The 14,895-nt window shown below is 43.8% G+C and overlaps 1 pseudogene; it reads left to right on the plus strand.

The window, feature by feature from the left end:
• The first annotated feature begins 11,231 nt into the window (after positions 1–11,231).
• Positions 11,232–11,292, plus strand: LOC133754242 (U6 spliceosomal RNA; annotated as a pseudogene).
• Positions 11,293–14,895: the final 3,603 nt, after the last annotated feature.

A 14,895-nucleotide genomic window follows, 5' to 3' on the forward strand; every position in this document is an offset into this window, starting at 1 on the left:
GGCCCAAGGCTCACTGAAGGAGTGGGGGGCTCAAGCAATATTCTGCTTGTGAACTGGGGTGAAGCAGCTAGGAGAATTGTGATGATTATCCTAGCATAATGTTATTCTCTGGTTCCATCACTCACAGAGCAGCAGGGTTGCCAGGGCTATTCAATTGTACCCTTGTACCTTGATTCTGGGAACTAGGTTGGTGAGATGAAACATGTTTGCATTTCAGCATTTTGCCTAAGATGACAGGGGATGCCAACAGGGGCTGGTTTGGCATTCAGGGGGTTCAGCTTCTGCTTGTGATGTTGACATCCACTTGGTTTGAGTCCTAGCTATTCTTCTGATCTAGCTCCCTGTTAATGTATCCTGGAAGTAGCAGGTGATGGTACAAGTGCCTGGGCCTTGATCACACATAGAAGAGAAATGGTGTTAATTGCTCATTCCTTGCTTTGATCTGGTCCAGCCCTAGCTGTTGTTAGAATTTGGGAAGAGGTAGGAAGATATATAACATAACATAACATAACATAACATAACATAACATAACATAACATAACATAACATAACATAACATATGTATTCTCTCTATATCCATCATATATATATATATATATATATATATATATCCATTCATTCATTGTTATCTACATCTATATATCATCTATCTCCCTATGTCACTATGCTTTTCAAGATGAGAATGCATAAAAATAGGCATTTAAACTGGATGCTGGAGTGGCATTTCAGCAGAGTTTTAAATTAATGTTTTAAGGTTGGAGTTCTATATTTGAGTGGGAGTTTGAGTCCCAGCTGCTCTGCTTCTAATTCAGCTTCCTGCTAATGAGCAAGGAAAGGCACTGCATGATGGCCCAAGAATGACAACCCCTACCACCCTTGTGGGAGATGTAGAACAAGTCCCCAGATCCTGGCTTTAGCTTGCCCCAGCTCTAGCCATTACAGCCATCTTGGGAGTGAATAAGAGGATGGAAAAGTTCTGTGTATGTCTCTCCCTTTCTCTCTAACTCTTCCAAAAAAATTAAATGTATGTTTCAAAAAAGAGAGAGAGAAAGAAATACAACTCTGTTTCTATCATTTAACTATTACCTTCTTTGGAACCATAGTCCAAAAAGCAGCATAGGAGCATGCATTTGGCATAGCAGTTGAGACACAAATTAAGAATCTTGTAATCCATACAGGAACGCTTATATTCAAGTCTTGATTCCAGTTTTCTACTAATGCAAACTCCGGGAGGCAGCATTTGAGTGATGGCTCAAATACTTGGGCCTTTCCCAGCTGCATGGGAGACTGCAATTCAATTCTTGGCTCAGAGTTTTGTCCTGGCTCATTCTCAAACTATTGCAACCTTGTGGGAAGTGAGTCAGCTGATCAGAGTGCTCCTTATATTTCTCTCCCCCACCCCTCACCCCCACACTCTTGTTTTCTCTATGACTTCTGTCTCTCAAATGCATAAACACATTTAAACAACTTTAATAGCATAAAGGGGGGCCCAAAGGCATCAAAGATGAGTCACCCAAACTGCTCTTCTCCATGTCTGGGTACCTGGCCCAGGACCAAGAAAATACTAACAGAGAAAATATGAGGGGTTAGAAGGCTAATAGGCATCAGGTCAGGTCCCTCTAGGGATGAAAAAAGTATCAGAGTCCTTTTAAGAGTAGACAAGATGCTTGCCTCCTGCCAGAGGCTACCTGAGCTGATATTTCTTTTTTTTTATAGAAATCATGCTAGATAAGGTTACCAGTTCCCATTCCTCTGATGGGTTTTGTCCTCATCTCTGATTGGTTGTTATCCTAGTCCCTGATGTGTTATCATTATTGCTTATTATAGTTATATTATTTAGTTATAGATGTGTTATATTAGTTATAATTATATTATTAATTATAATTAGTCATTATCATTGGTTTCAGCTGTTGTTCTGCTCTCCCCTGATTAGCTAAATCTAGATAGACAGACAGTTTGTGTATACAAGATCCAGCACTGGCTAGTATACCAGGCACTTCCTCTCTTGGAGCCCCTCTGTCTGTTTGACAGGAGGCTTCTTAGTCAAATAAAACTTGCTTTGCTCACGCTATCTGCATGGAAATTCTTTTATGTGGGATAAGAGCGGAGATTGCCTTAAACACTTTGTAACTACATGGTGTTGTGACTGAGATTCAAGCTGATTCCAATCAGCATCGAATAACCTCACCAGATACATGAGCTGGATAAATGTTTTTATACCTCTTTTTCAGAAAGTGTCACTCTCCTACACGCTAAAGCTGGGTGGGTTCCTGTCAGCCATTTAAGAGTACTTAACGCTATCACTCTTAAGACTTGAGGCTGGGGCCAGCACCTGGGCTCAATAGGGTAATCCTCTGCCTTGTGGCGCAGGCACACCGGGTTCTAGTCCCGGTTGGGGCGCCGGATTCTGTCCCGGTTGCCCCTCTTCCAGGCCAGCTCTCTGCTATGGCCCGGGATTGCAGTGGAGGATGGCCCAAGTCCTTGGGCCCTGCACCTGTATGGGAGACCAGGAGAGGCACCTGATCAGCACGATGCGTGCCGCAGCGCCCCGGCCACTGGAGGGTGAACCAACAGCAAAAGGAAGACCTTTCTCTCTCTCTCTCTCACTGTCCACTCTGCCTGTCAAAAAAAAGACCTGAGGCTGGAAAAATCTCTGGAAATGAGACTCTGTTCAAACCTCACTCCAATTCATACAAATCAGCTTCTCCAAGGTATTGGCAAAAGGCCCTGAAACAAGTGAGGGGTTCTGGCTAGGGCCACCTGCCAGTTCCTCTGAAAGTCCTCTTAGCTGGACCCAGATACTGATAGCCCATGAGCAAGTTAACCTGTGAGCAATCCCCTTCTCTCTTGTATGGATAGGTTCTTTGCAAGGGACTGGGTAATCTGTCTTGAAATGACTGACAGATTCTGGCCTGTGCCACAATGCAAGGATTCCTGGAAAATCTCTTGGTTGGACTGTAGAAACCAACAGCCCTGAAGAATGTTGGACTGGAAAGGGCACTTCCAGTAGGGAATGGCACTCTTGAGACTGAACATAGTTTAGAGTGTGTCCATGCATTCCTTTCCCCAATGCTTCAGTGACTTCTTACTTTACTTCAGACTTAGGTGCTCATTACCCGCTCTTTTGGAGTCTTCTTAAGCTGTAACACTAGAGGCTATAACCTCTCTTCTTATATTGGCTTTGGGAATATTGGTCCTTCCTGACTGAGTGTCCTTTCTTGGGGATCAGCCCATTGCCTCAAACTGGGAAAAGTTCTTGGAGTAATTGTGAAATTCAGGCCAGACAATGCCCTGGTGATTTTCCAAAGGCTCCTTGACTGGAAACCTAGATCTAACAGCCCAGCAGAGTTTTGGGCTGAAAATTGCTAACTCTCCTTCATTCCACTGAGATCAATCTGTCAGTGTGATGGGGCACAGTTTGAAGTGAGACCAGGGGCTACTTATCCCAGTGCCACGATGACTACTTACTTTACCTCAGATTCATATGAGATCTCTGTCTCTTTTTCTGCTAGCCACACTACACTGTGGCCTCTAGATACTCTCTTTGTCCCACCAACTCCCCTCACTTGTTACGAACTCAAATTCCTGTTCCCATTATCCTGTATTTGCCAAACACTTGGGTAGTTTTGGGTCAGAATTTAGGTAACCCTTTTGCAGACAGAGGTGCGGTTTTCTATCCAAATACCTCAATATATTTAGACTTCCTCATGAACTGGACTTGTGGAGACAGGTCCTCTGAGATGTTCTCTGGTGTCCTCATCCTTCCATCTCAGGTCTCAGGTTTCCTCCTCTTTGGGGTCCCCTATATAGGAAGATCAGGTCCTTCTTATACAGTCCAATCCTCAGAGGTAGCTCAGTGGAGATAATTTTTTATTCCCCCACCATGCTCCTTTATCCCTCCATCTGCCTGGACACCAACTCAAGTGGTTGCCAGGACTGGTGCCCTCCCTCCAAACTCTAGCTGAAAACACCTTATTTAAGGCTCTTGTCATGAAGACTCACTGTCAAAATAATAGGATATCCAGGTTAAGAGGCATGGTAGAACTGTTTCTCATTTTGTAAGGGGCAAAGTGATGGTATATATCTGAATAGGCAAAGGCCAAGTTCTAGCATGCCACCAATAAATGTGACTAAACATTCCCTGCACATGCTATTCTGACAAATACATATGCCAGGTTTTGGTATGAAAGACAGAGTGAGCATGGGTAACACATGCTACTTCTACTTGCACTTTCCTCCTTTTCTGGTGGAATTCAGGACATTTCTTGATGCCACAGGCAGTGAGAGATGGAAAACAAAGCATCTACTGAAGACACTCTCTTGGGGTTCACCCTCTGACACTGGGACTCATTTGATCCTCAGAGTGTAAGGAATAAATGCTTGATCTTTTCTGTACCCTGTCTCAGTTACAAGCTAGATGAAGGAGAAATCTGGCCTTTGAGGGAAATATATCATCTTCCAACTAGATCTCTTCTATCATAAAGCAGAGAAAGGTCTAGGGGTTCCTTATATCCAGGATTCCTTTGAATAGTGAGACAATCCCGAACACCATAAAGCCTGTCAGACTGAATCAACTATTCTACTGGGACCACAATGGCCTCTTTGTAATCTGCCTATTCCACATCTGTACTCCAAATCTCTATCTCTATCTCCGCCAGAACCTAATGCCAATCTACTGCCTCTTTGGCTAGTGCCTAGAGGCCAAGGGTCTTTTGGAGCCTTTTACTTAGCAAGACCTTAGGCAGATTAAAGGGGATATGGGGTTCTTCACAGATGATCAAGATTGTTACATAGATCCCTTCCAGAACCTAGCATTGGAGTCTGAGTTAACCTGGAAAGATGTGATGCTGTTCTTCAGTCAAACTCTAATGAGGTTGGGGTGGGCATTGTGGTGTGTCATGGGTAAATTCACTGCCTGACCTGCCATGTCCTGTCTGCTCTGCTTCCCATCCAGATCCCTGCTAATGATCTGGGCAGAACAGCACAAGAAGGCCCAAGTGTTTGAGTCCCTGACAACCATGTGGGAGGCCTGGATGAAACTGGCTTCAGACTGCCAGTGTTGGCCACTGAGGGAGAAAACCAGCAGGTAGATGATCCCTCTTTCTGTGTCTCTTCCTCTCTTTCTAAACTCTGGCTTTCAGCCAAATTAATTAATTTAAAAGACACTCTAATGTGGTTGTAAGCATTTAGAGCCATATAGTCAGCTGAGGAATTCAGGGATAAATTGTGCGTGGTCAAATTTACTATCCAAAATTTTATTATCCTAATGCCAAAATTGCAATCCCTGATCAAGTGATGTATATTCCCTGTGGTCAACAGGCAGTTCTGCAGGATGACCGTAAGTAGGGTCCTAGTGACTCTTTGGATGATTGGAGAAGGAGGCATGTCATCAGCTGTTCTGCAGTGAATTTCAAGAAATCTAGGTCAATGCCCCTCATTTACTCAACACTATACCTGATATATCAATGGCCACACAAAAATACACCCACCTTCTTATAATATTTGAGGGAGACTTTAAAGACCTATACCTACTAGGTACTGTCTCTGTAGTAGGACAGTTGATTTTAAACCCACGTGCCCCAAACATTATGGGAAAAAACTCAAGTGTGGCAGTGAGACCCAAAAGCACCCTGGACAATTCTCTGAAAAAAATGGCCACCATGATTTGTAACAGAGATCAGGAGGGCACTCAACAGCAGGAGCAAACAGATAAGAAGAAGGGTGCATTTTGGGGTGATGTCTCAGCTCCAGCAAGAACCCCTGGGTACATCCCAAGTGTTTTTGATGCACAGAAAATGGATGCTTCACCAAGGATTATCAAACCCCCCGCCCACCCCCAGGGCTATGGCCTATTTACAGAGGTGATAATTGTAAATTTAACTGCCCCAGAAGCCAAGAGCTTCAGGGACAGGCATTTCCAGTAGACTTCCCACATGATTGAAGGGTTCATGAGACTGAAGAGCTCCAGTGTTTCCTTTGCAGGGTCAAGATCAGTACCCAGGGGCCCCATGTGGTTCTCATAGTGAAGGGAAACAGATTTCCTATTGTGTGGGCCAGCCGCACCAGTCAAACAGAACCTAAGGGAGGGAGAGGGACTGAAAAGAGGGACAAGAGATCGCAGAGAATGGAGCCAAGACAACAAGGCTAGTTTATTCCAATGTCTCGGAGGTAGTTATACATAACCAGCACAAAGAAGCACAAAAAAGCACAAAAGATAACAGCATATGTAAGCCACTTTTCGGGGCCTCCAGTGGCACAGATAATTTTAACAGAGCGTTCTTGATTATCATCCTCCTTCAGGATGGGAGTATGTGACTTTCTTATCCCAGGAATTCCACAAGCCAAGATTGGCCTAAGCTTGTCCAAAGGCTGCCTACATCCTATAAGTTTCCTTTTGGACACGAAAGTAATATTTTTTGTTCTTAATCCTAGCTTTGGACCCCTCTCCTTGCATATAGTGCCTCTAAAGTTATTTCAGTAACCCCTACCTCAGTTAGAATTTTCACCCAACCTTTGAACTGTGTCTGGAATGAGCTAATATTTACTCAGTCCTTTATGATTATCTCAGATAGTACAGCACCTTTAATAATCAGAAAGCTCCTGGGTCAGATGAAGGCCACCTTATTATAGGATGAGACAACTTCAGGCTTCCCTCTAAACTGAGATAGTTATCAATCTCAAAGTTTGGAACGTCCAGAGAAAAATTGGTTGGGCTATAACTGCCCAGTTTTGCAGGATGATCTTAAAGACCTATCTTTTTTCTTCATTAGAGAAATTATCCATTAAAGCCCATGACTCAGAAGGACTAAGAGCCATAGAGTACAAAATCTCCAGGTGCAGGTACTTATAAAGCCTTACACTAGTCCCTCTAACACTATGGTTCTAGGGGTCCAAAAGCCAACTAGAGAATGGAGACCAGTACAGAATCTCTGGCTAATTAATGAAGCAGTGGTGCCCATCCATCCTGTGGTTTCTGATCCTATATAATCCCAGAAAGGATGGCCTAGCTCACTGTTTTATGATTAAAGGATGCCTTCATTTGCATTCTCCCTTCACCCTGATTCCAAAGTTCTATTTGCCTTTGAGGACCCCTTCAGCCAATCCTCAAAACTGATTTGGACATTGTCATCCCAGGGTTTCAGGAACAGTCCATACTTATTTTTGTAGGTCTTGTCCAAAAATCTGTATCTGTAACAGTTCAATTAACCCTCAAGAAATGTTCTACAACATGCAGATGGCATTCTCCTGTACACTCAAACCAAGGAAGACTCCAAGAGCACACCATGTACGTCTCCAAGTTTTAGCCAAAAGAGATTATGAAGTCTCAAAATGCAGTCTCGAGATGCCTGGACTTGACTATTTCTGAAGGAAAGTAGGTAGTGGGAGAAGATAGATTTAAGCTCTAGACAAATGCTCCCATCCTAAGACTCTCAAGCCGCTTATAGGCTTCCTGGGTCTTACAGGGTCTTCTCATCTCTAGATCCCTGGATATGGGGGGATGGCTTATCCCTTGTATCAACTGATAAAGGACATCCAGGTAGCCAGCACCCATACTCTGGTATGGAGCTCAGAACCCCAATAAAGTCTTCACTGAACTTAAATAGGTCCTACCTAAGGCCCCTGCCCTATACCTCCTCATGGATTAACCTTTACTCTCTAAGAAACAGAAAGAAAATGGATCGTATTGGGAGTAGTACCTTAAATGAAAGAACCAAGTTAACAGCCTATAGGGTGTCTTAGCAAGGATATTGACTTTGTGGCCAAGGGATAGACAGCTTGCCTCTGGGTAGTGGCTGTAATCACTCTCCTGGTCCCTGAAGTCACCAAATTTACTTTGGGGCCAGATTTAGTAGTATAAATAATGCAAAATGTGACCATATTGCTGGCCTCCAAAAGGAAGCCTTTGGTTGAGATGACCACCTCTTAAAATATCAAGCATTCTTAGTGGAGAGCCCAGCAGCTCAAATCAAGCTATGCTCATCTCTTAACACTGCCACCTTCTTCCCAGAGTGGATGAAAAGTCTCAGGCATGACTATGAAGAGGTAGTCCTGCAGACATATGCAACCAGAGAAGAACTTAGGGAGACCCCTTGAAAAATCCAGGATATGAGCTCCTTTATGGAATGTGGACATCACCAGGCTTGCTAGGCAATGGTTACTTTCACAGAAGCTATTAAGAGTCCCTGTGGCCCCCAGGGTAAGTGCTCAGCTGACTGAACTGATAGACTTAAATGGAACCCTTGAACCAAGCAAGGACCAGAGAGTCAATATATACACTGGCTCAGTATCTTTACTTGGGCCTCCATGCTCATGCAGCTATTTGAAAGGAGAAGCATTTCCTCATTGGTGGTGGGACTCCTATTATGTCCTCCTGTAGAGTTATGTATTCCATACATGCCAGATGATCATTCCCCCTGGAGTATGATGATTCTTGTCACCATCCACTTGGACTGAGGCATTGGTAGTGGTTATTTCCAATATACCAACACCTGGACCAGCTGCATGGGCACATAAGGAAATTAATCATTGGCTTGTGTATTGGAAAGGACAGCTAACGCCACTGCTACTTTCCCTAACATGTCTCAGTGAGGAGCCGAGCCAAATTTGGGGAGGAGTCTTACAAAGCCATGCAGCCATCAGTTACACATTACTAAAAAAACAAAATGAATGTAGGCAATTGCCAGAATTGTGTTGTTTTAATTTAACTGATAAACATAATTCAAAGGGAAGTTGACAAATTACATGAAGAAATGAATTAAATACCTGTTGATGGAAATTTCTTTGAAAACTGGAGAAATTTAGTTAAAAATCGGAAGTGGCCACCTTGGCTATTGTTCTTCCTAAGACTAACATGTGCAATCCTTTTAATACTCTCCATAGGACCATCCAGCCTAAACTGCGTGGCATGCTTTGTGTAACACAGAGTTAAACAATTAGAAGCCATCAAACTCCTCATGGTACTCCAGACAATGTCCCCAGGAAATCTGCATTGTATTAGGGAGCCTTTGATTGACCTCCCAGAGGAATGCTCTTCTGCTGACCCCTTATTGTGTCCCTTTCTAGCAGGAAGCAGCTAGAGTGGTTGTCACTCCCATATCCCTAATTAACAGCAGTTAGGTCCAGTTATTTGGGGGATGTGGGGATGAGGAGTTTAAAAAGGTGCAGAGTCCCTTTAGGAGTGGAACAATGTGCAAGTCTCCTCCCAGAAGCTGCCTGTAGCAACATTAAGCTTTCCACCACAGGAAGGCTAAACACGGTAACCAATTCTCACAACTCTGATGTATTTTCTCCTTGTCTCTGATTGGTTGTTATCCCAGCCTCTGATTGAAGTCTAATAACCCTCCAGTTTGCTGGGGATGCCAGGAAACAGGAAACCTACGGCGAAACTGCCCAAATGCTAAAAGATGGGGCAAGCCCAGAACGCTGTGTCCTAGATATAAAAAAGGCTTTCATTTGGGCAAAGGATTGCAAGACCAAACCTTTAAACTTCCAGTGGGGCGCCCTCAGCTCAGCAAGTAAGAGGGAGTCCCACCACCATTAACTGGTCAATGCCTATCTTCAATCTGAGGCAGAAATTGACCCTATATTTAAATAACATTGCCTTTGTGGGTTTAATTGATATGGGAGCAGATGTTACTGTCTTAAAAGCTAGGGGTGCAAGAAAAATACAACTTTGGAAGACAGCACCTGGACCTGACCTCCAAGGTGTTGGAGGATTTTAAAATTGGCTGATCAGGTCATCAGACCCGTAACGTGGTGAGATGACAATGGAGATACAGGAACCATCTTTCCACTAATTGCTGAGGTTTCCATGACCTTATGGGGGAGAGATGTGCTCTCACAAATGCAAGCAGTCCTTACTACGGGTCACAAATCTCCACAAGCCAACAGCTTTAACGGAGAGCCTACAAGTAAGATTCACCTCAAATTCTAGTGCCACTGCTCACCTCATACAAAAGCCAAGCCCAACCCCCATTGAATGAGAAAAAACAGGAAACATTGGGTAGAGCAGTGGCCAATCATACAACCCAAACTTAGCATCCTTAAAGAATTAGTACAAGAACAATTGGAAAATGGACACATAGAACCCTCCACTAACCCTCATAACACACCTTCTGCTAACCAAAGGTCGCGGATATGTTTGTGTCTTTCCAGAGAATGTGGAACAGCCCATTTGGGTACCAGCTAGAAACATCAAACCTGAAACTGACAGCCAGCCAGAACCAGCTGAACAAGACCAAGACTCCGCCTTGTTACCAGACACACCTGCCCTATCATCCTACCCTGGGAAACTGCCCAAAGCCATATCTGTTACTGTTGTGTACCCCACTAGCTCTGGTCAGCCACTCAAATGGCCCACAGCCTGTGTGTGGTCACGCCATTCCTGATAACCATTATTCCTCATTCCTACCCCTATCTGAGCAAGCAATCCTGTGGTCTCTCGATTTGAGCACTGGTTAGTCAATGATGGGTAAGATCCCCTGGGGGACAACCTAAGACAGGCACAGCTGTGTATGGAGACCCCATGGAAACGGGGTCAGCAATGGTATGGCCAAGAATCCTGCCTTCTGTTGCTCAAAAATAAACAAAAAGGGGGAAATGTGGTGGAATGAGAAGGCCATGCCAAGGTGGCCACTGGCAAGTGTTAGTTACTCAGTAATGGCTTTGAAACCCACCTGGCAATGGAGCCTGCCTGGCAACAGGCTGTGATTGGTTGGGGCATAGACCGCCCCTTGACCAGATTGGCTGGTTTTGGCTATGTAAGATGTTCCAACTGTAATAAACGAGTCTGCGGGCTACTCGCCTCAAGCCTGCTTTCACCCGACTCCCGGGGTCTGTGTGGTGACTGCGTGCCTCTTGCCCCCACCATGCTGCCCCTCTCACAAACCAATCCACTTCAACATTGTTGAGAAATCAATGGCAACAGAGAACCCAAGATCACTTTCATCATCTTGTAACAAAATTAGTGAGGCAGTCCAAGTCTGCAGAGATCAGATGCCGGCAAGCCCTTATAAGTAAAATGGGAGCTGAACAGAAAGGAGACAGGGCACAAACTTAGCTCCAAAACAATTTTATTCAATAAGAATAATAAATAAATTCACAGAGGTGGCTCTCTTACACATGGGTAAGATTTTACTCCTAGATTTTTTTTTCTATAAGCATGGTACATAGGCAAAGCCTACCTTCTCAATCCAAGCTAAAGGAGAGCAAAAAGTTTCATTAATGACTTCAAAATTAGCATGGCCCCTGCGCAAGGATGACATGCAAATTCGTGAAGCGTTCCATATTTAAAAAAAATTGTAGACAGGTTCTATAAGGTGGTCATCATGTTTGACCTTACTTAGAAGTAGGATGTGGCTCTCTTCATGGGCATTGTCTTATTTCACAGGAAAAATGATCTCAGAACAACCCTGTGACCACAGATTTCTAGTTCATGCCACCAAAGATTAGGGATGTGACTGAACATCCCTGTGGATGACATTATAAAGTCTTCTTCTGTAATCTATCTTGAACAGAATCCAGAAGGAAGAGTAGCAAGAGAGGTAGGTAGCAGAAGCAATGTAAGGATAGGTGCAGGCCATTTAACAAAAGCTTTACACAGTGATTTTCCATCAGGGAGACCTAAGAGGGCTACCCCACCACAAATTGCATTGTTTTTTGATGTGGAAAACCAGGACAGTGGGCCAGTAGTCCCAAGTCCTGACAGGAGTCAGTCTGAAAGGCTTTCAGTTCACTACTGCAAACCCTGTGGCCTCTTCCTAAGCAGAAAAGGACCTTCACTCTGCCCAGCTACTAAAGTAATCACTGCCATCAGGGGAACAGCCTAAGGTCAGTAACATTACAGGCAGAGCTGTAAATTTCCTTTTAAAGATGCCACCTCTGGGGCCTGCGCAGTGACACACTAGATTAATCCTCCACCTGTGGCACCGGCATCCCATATGGGCATCAGTCCTAGTCCCGGCTGTTCCTCTTCTAGTCCAGCTCTCTTCTGCGGCCTGGGAAAGCAGTGGAAGATGGCCCAAGTGCTTGGGCCTCTGCACCCGCATGGGAGACCAGGAAGAAGCACCTGGCTCCTGGCTTCGGATCAGTGCAGCTCCAACTGTTGTGGTCATTTGGGGAGTGAACCAACGGGAGGAAGTCCTTTCTCTCTGTCTCTCCCTCTCACTCTCTGTAACTCTACCTGTCAAACACATAAATAAATAAATATAAATTAATGATGCCACCACCTCTAACCTCCTGTTGAGGCCAGCTATCCACTCAGGGCAGCTAGGTAATAGAAATCAACAGGGTGTCTTCCCTAAGGTGGCTCACATTTTCCCTATGGAGTCTCTTCCACTACCCCATGTGAAAAGATTGATAGGTCCAGATAGGTCTGGACCTCACAGATACCTGGCCAGGCCTTAATGCCCAGTGATTATTAGCAGGCCCCCTGCTGTCAATTTCTATTTGCCTCTCTGGGAAAACTGCCTCCTGGTGTGTGTAGTACTCTTCTTAGCTCCTCTTATAATGACTCTACCCTGTGTTTTGGACCCTGTGTATCTAATCTGCTTGTTAGATCTGTTTCTCCCAGACTTGAAGTGGTGAAATTCTAGACGGCCCACCACATGAAACCTCAAACTGAAGCAGTTGCTGTGAACTGGCACTGAGTCTCCCTGAAGACGCCACTTTTGCTACAACCCTGTCTTGACAGTGGGCTCCTTCTTTCCCCTGCTTAGCTTCAATAAGTCAGAGAAGTCCTTACCCTAACCCTTGACAGCAACCAAGGTTTCTATAAGCAGAGGGAGGAAACAAGGGAGGCCATGACTAAAAGCAGGCCAGACTAACACCATCCTACAGCTACTTTCCAGCAGGCTCACGTTAAACAAAATGGGAGCATTCTTTGTGACAACCAGGAGTACATCTGTCTTCAACTAACTGGATGGTGTGCTGCTCTATTAAACTTTACTTTACTACTTCCTTATTTGTCCTCATCATTTAGCCATCTTCTACATCATTGGCAATGTCTGCATTACCTCTTTTTATCATCATGATAAGACAGGTGGCTAGATTAGGGCCACAAGTTGGAAGCCACACCTCCCTTGCCCTATGTAATCTTATTCATGCATGTATCCCAGGATGTACTCACCTGACCTGGGACCTGGAGGGGCAGTACCATATATCTCTGTCTCTGCCTCTCTGTCTCTCTGTTTGTGTGTCTGTGCATGTGTTTGTGTGTGTGTTTGTGTGTGTGTGTGTATGTTTTCCTCATTTTTCAAATAAACTGCATCACTTAATTGTGGTACTGTCTATGCTTAGAATACTCCTGTAAGTAAGATACAAGAGCCAAGAACAGGAATTTCTGCCCAACCTACCCCACAACTAATTGACAGAATCAGACAGCAGAAAACCCATTCCACAATGGCAATATGGTAAGTGGAATTCCATCAGTTTCTGTCAGCAATCCATGGTTTCCAAATCCTGGAAATCTCTCTTTTCCCCATAATCTCTTCTCTCAGTGTTCACAGCTTGGAAAAGTCAGCTAAAATGCAAAACTTGATGTCTTTAGTGTTTCTAATTTTGGTAGTTGTAGAGGCTAATACAGACTGTTAGCATTAACTGGATTTAGGCAGAGAAGCAGGAAAAAGATGTGGCAGTTTGTGATTGTTTGCAAATTTATAAGTGTTTCCAGTTGTTTGTTTTTAGGGATAGTTTAAATTACTGGAGAGGCTTAATTTTTTATATTCTTTTTTTCAATTATTAAACTTTTATTTAACGAATATAAATTTCCAAAGTACAGCTTATGGGTTACAATGGCTTTCCCCCCCTATAACATCCCTCCCACCTGCAACCCTCCCCTTTCCCGCTCCTTCTTCCCTTCCATTCACATCAAGATTCATTTTCAATTCTCTTTACATACAGAATATCAGTTTAGTATATATAAAGATTTTAACAGTTTGCCCCCATATAGCAACACAAAGTGAAAAAAATACTGTTGGAGTACTAGTTATAGCATTAAATAACAGTGTACAGCACATTAAAGACAGGGATCCTACATAATTTTTTTTAAATTAATTTTCTATGCCATTTCCAATTTAACACCAGGGTTTTTTTTTGTCATTTCCAATTATCTTTATATACAGGAGATCGATTCAGTATATAATTAGTAAAGATCTCATCAGTTTGCACCCACGCAGAAACACAAAGTGTAAAAATACTGTTTCAGTACTAGTTATAGCATCACTGCACATTAGACAACACATTAAGAACAGATCCCACATGGGATGTAAGTACACAGTGACTCCTGTTGCTGACTTAACAATTTGACACTCCTGTTCATGGCATCAGTAATCTCCCTAGGCTCTAGTCATGAGTTGCCAGGGCTATGGAAGCCTTTAGAGTTTGCCGACTTTGATCTTATTCTGATAGGGTCATAGTCAAAGTGGAAGTTCTCTCCTCCCTTCAGAGAAAGGTACCTCCTTCTTTGATGGCCCTATTTTTCCACTGAGATCTCACCCACAGAGATCTTTCATTTAGGTCTTCTTTTTTTCCCATGGTTCTTGGTTTTCCATGGAGAGGCTTAAATTTAAGCCTTTGGTTTTATGGGACAACTTTATGGTTTCTGACCATTCTTTTTGTCTTGGGTTCTTTCAACTTAAAGTCATATATCCTAGGGTGCTTTCATTTACTAATTGCAGGCATTATTTGGTGGGGCAAACCAGAGAGATGTGTTCTGTTGCCTAGCAATTGCAGCTAGTGGCAGGAAGGAAGGACTCCAAACATAGTGGAGGTTCGACTTCCTGCTGCAGAGGGTAGGACTTCTGCCCCAGAATAGCAGCTCCCAGTGACAACAGCTGGTTGCAAGATGGCATCCTCTGTGAGGACTTCTATGATATGAACAACATATCTCCAGCCCCA

This window comes from Lepus europaeus, chromosome Y (assembly GCF_033115175.1).
Source record: "Lepus europaeus isolate LE1 chromosome Y, mLepTim1.pri, whole genome shotgun sequence".
NCBI classification, from domain to species: domain Eukaryota; kingdom Metazoa; phylum Chordata; class Mammalia; order Lagomorpha; family Leporidae; genus Lepus; species Lepus europaeus.